Source organism: Alexandromys fortis, unplaced genomic scaffold (genome assembly GCF_014885135.2).
Source record: "Alexandromys fortis isolate MF-2015 unplaced genomic scaffold, M_Fortis_MF-2015_v1.1 scaffold_437, whole genome shotgun sequence".
In the NCBI taxonomy this organism is placed as follows: domain Eukaryota; kingdom Metazoa; phylum Chordata; class Mammalia; order Rodentia; family Cricetidae; genus Alexandromys; species Alexandromys fortis.
The window spans coordinates 190,883-194,734 of record NW_026068316.1 but is presented as its reverse complement, the minus strand read 5'-3'; positions in this window follow the sequence as shown (position 1 = coordinate 194,734).

The window sequence follows — 3,852 nt, the reverse complement described above, 5'->3', positions numbered from 1 at the left end:
GCAGAGATCAAACTGAGATGTGATGGAGGATATTGCTGCAAAAATAAGAAATAGGTGTTATGAAGATCTAGCTAGAGATTTGAAACAAAAGCTCATTATAGAACTCAGAGGGAGACAGAGGGCTACACACCACACAGATAAGAAGGCAGCAGTGGCCAAGATGCCAGGGACACAGCTAGTATCTGTCAGTCACTCACTGCATCTAACCATCCAAGGGGTTCTGAGCCCTAGATCAGTCAGGGCCTTGCTGGCTGCAGCAGAGGGAGAGTCTCTGGCCACCAGGAACAGAAAGAACTGGGAAGTATTGTGGATCTGAGCTGGGCAGTCAGTCAGGTTTGGAATGTGTCCTTACAGGAGGGCCAATGGGTCCTGCCCTTTGCCTTGTCCTAGGGAGGTGTTGTTCTCAAAACTGTGGCTTTCCACTTAGTAGGTATGTTAAGAACACTTCCCGCCAGCTCTACTGCACTGGCAGCTTCTTCCCAGCCATAGGAAAGGGCTAGGAGCTGCTTCACCCTCCCCTGCTGACTGAGTCATTCCCGGGACCCTGTCCTGTTTCCAGAGAAGACACCGAGTCTCCGGAACTAGAAGAGAGAGGATGACCTGACTCGGGCTCGGGATCTGGTACCTTCCTCACCTCCTTCCCCTTCTTAGTTTGCTCTCGGTTGCTATGATAAACACCATGGCCAAAAGCAACATGGAGAGAAAAGGGGTTAGTTTACTTGAGTGCTGACAGTTCATCCTGAGGGGAAGTCAGGGAAGGAACCTGGAGGCAGGAACTAAAGCAAAGGCCAGGAGGAGTTCTGTTTACCATCTTGCTCAGCCTGCTTTCTTATACAGCCAGAGACCACAGTAGGCTGGGCCCTGCTACATCAGTCATAAATCCAGAAACTGTCCACAACATGCCTACAGGCCAGTCTGATGGAAGTATTTCTCTGCTGTGCTTTCTTCTTTCCAGAAGATGTTAGCTTACATCAAATTGACAGAAAAAAATTAACCAACACATTGCGCCTTGGGTCATCTCATCCACCCCTGGATGTTCAAGATCAGGTACTGCCAGGGGCCAGTGTCCAGCAAGACATCTCCCCTTGTTGCAGAGGCTGACCCTCTCATGTGACATCTTTGTGTGGGTGTGAGATGAGGCAAGGGTTCTGCCTGATGTCTCGCCTGATGGATACACTAATCCTGTGGTGTCAGCACCCTCCTGGCCTCCGTGACCTTTGTAACTCTTGTGTTAGAGTTGTGCATGTGAACTCAGGCATTAGGTCTGACTGTGGGTTTGACCTTCCTGGAGTCACACTTGACAGGTGGCCCTTGACCTTGGGATAAGTGGTTAGCTTCAGGCTTGTAGGGATTCTGATCAAGCAGCAGCAAAGCCTTGGGCACGCAGCATCCATTAGGTCCTGGGAGCACTGGCTGCCCCATACTAAGTTTTTGCCTCAGTTGCAGGAGTGCTCAGCCCACACCTTACATCACCTTTTAGCAGATGAGGCCTGGCTGGCAGAAGTAGGTCGCTGGGGCAGGCATCTGAAGGTCTTACCTGCCGTGGCTCCAGCCCAGTTATCTGCTCTCTGGGCCACAGCCATGTGAGCAATCTGCTCCTCTCCCACTGTTGCAAATAGAGCCACTTCCCAGCACATCCTCCGCCTCCTGGATGGACTGAGATACCCTGAAACCATGAGCTGAAACCGAGCTTTTCTCCCTTAAGTTGTTCTGTCGGGGGAGTCCCGCCACAGCAGCACTAAGACAGCCAATGTGCTGAGCGTCTGTGCAGCCATCTAGAGCACGGCCTGTCTGTGCTCTGTTCCTCACCTGCCCACGGACACTGACCAGAGCCCCGACCTGGTCAGACTCAAGTGACTCCCTCACTGAACGTACCTCTCCACTATAGCCAGATGGTGGCAGGACCCTCGACACTGCGGTGACCTTACTGGTTGCCTACCCAGCAAAACTCCTGTCAGTGAGCCTTGTCCCTATTCCCAGCAGGACATGGGGGTGGGGGTGGGGGTGCTGCCACAGAACTGTGCTGAGGTTCTTGGTGCCAAGGCCCATGGGTGTTCAGGGCACTATGCACAAATTCGTTGTTACCAAAAGGCTCTGATCTCATCTCATGTCCTTCCTCTCCTCCAGGGCTGGGTCCCCAGGGCCCAGTGTTCTGATTCTTCACAGCACAGGGCCCCGAAAGCAGGGAGGATACCTGACCTGGAGCCAGTGATGCCTTTGGAACAGGGCTCTGCAGGCCTAATGGCTCTGGCCAGGCAATTATTTTTAACGAATCTACTCTCTCACAGGTGATGGGGCCCCTTGTCAGAACTCTGGGAGGTAATTGGGTACCCCCTCCAGCCTCTGTGCTTTAAAATTAAATTCTGCATTGCCTATGGAGAAGTAGCATTAACCACAGTCCAGGAATAGGACTGACTAAAAACCAAAACATGCGCAGGCAAGGCCAGTTTCTCAGTCCGCAAGGCTGGGGCTGGAGTTGACCACCTGCTCACACTCAGGTGCTTGGAACCGGTGTCTCCTTCGCTGAGTCCTATCCACGATGCCTAACTCTTCCTTAGGAACATGATTCAGAGGTAGAGACAGCAGTGTCCCTGAGCCTTCTCCCAGACTTAAGAATTTCTTCCTAGGGACACTCTCTGTTGTGCAGTGGACACACTATGTACCTTGCCTTATGTGGTCCAGTGAATCCCACACAGCTGGAACAGCCAGCTGCTAGGCTGGAGATCTAACAGGCCTGCTGGTTCTGGATGGAAGCACACAGGCAGGGTGGGTGGGGGAGGGGCACAGGCTGCTCCATGGGTGGGGTGGAGGTCTGAGGTTCTGAGCAGGCGACAGGATGGAGTCACTCCTGAGGCTCCTCTTTTGTTTAGTGCTCAGCTGGGTCTAGCTCTAAACCCTTCCAGGCTGGGCTGGACTAGGGCTTCCTGGGCAAGCAGTCCTTCTACAAGGAGCTTCTGTTCAGAGCAGACCCAGTATCTTCGATCTTAGACCCCTTCCGGGACCCTGACTCACACACAGCTGAGGCCGCAAGGGTCAGAGTCTGGTCTCCACAGAATGAGCTCAGCTTCATAAGGAGGCCCTGACTGACTCTCTGCCCAACCTCCTGAGGACGCCTAAATCCACATCTGTACTGACCTCTGACCCTAGCTGCACCCTCACTTTGATCTCAGACACCCGCTGACCCTTGACCTAATCCCACACTTACTTTTCATTGACCACACTGACTCCTGGTACTAGACTGACCCAGCTCTGAAACCAACTGAACTGCTCATTAGATCGTTTATGAACTTGAACTTGAAGCCTTGGCTATGGCTTCACACTGATCCCACTGCACACACTGCTGTGACCTCCCTTCAGAGAACCTGGAGCAGACAGAAGGCCTTGGTCCCAGGAGTCCCAGGAATGGACAGAGTGGCGCATGGAGTCCAAGACACGGTTCCCTGTGTCTCTCCAGTTTAGAGCTGAGCTGGCCATGAGCTCTCAGGATGAGGTCACTGCCCACTGTTGACCATCAAGGTGCTGGTGACCTGAGCAGTCATGTGCCTTTTCTAGGGGCTCAGTCCGCTTAAGTGTTAAATCCAGGGTCTGGTGAATACCAGAGAGGCACAAGAAACAAGTGGAAAGGCAGCGGCTTGGCACAGATCAATCGACATAATGCATTTAAGATGCCTAGCACAGCGCTAAACACATCCTAAGTGTCCAATAAATGTGGGTTATTAATGTGGCTATTAATAATCCAGCCTGCCCACTCCAGTGAGCAGACACTGGGGCAGACAGTGAGGAAAGCAGGCAGGTGCTGCCCTGGGCAGCAGACATCATCATGAGAGGCAGCTTCGCCGGAGCATCAAAGTC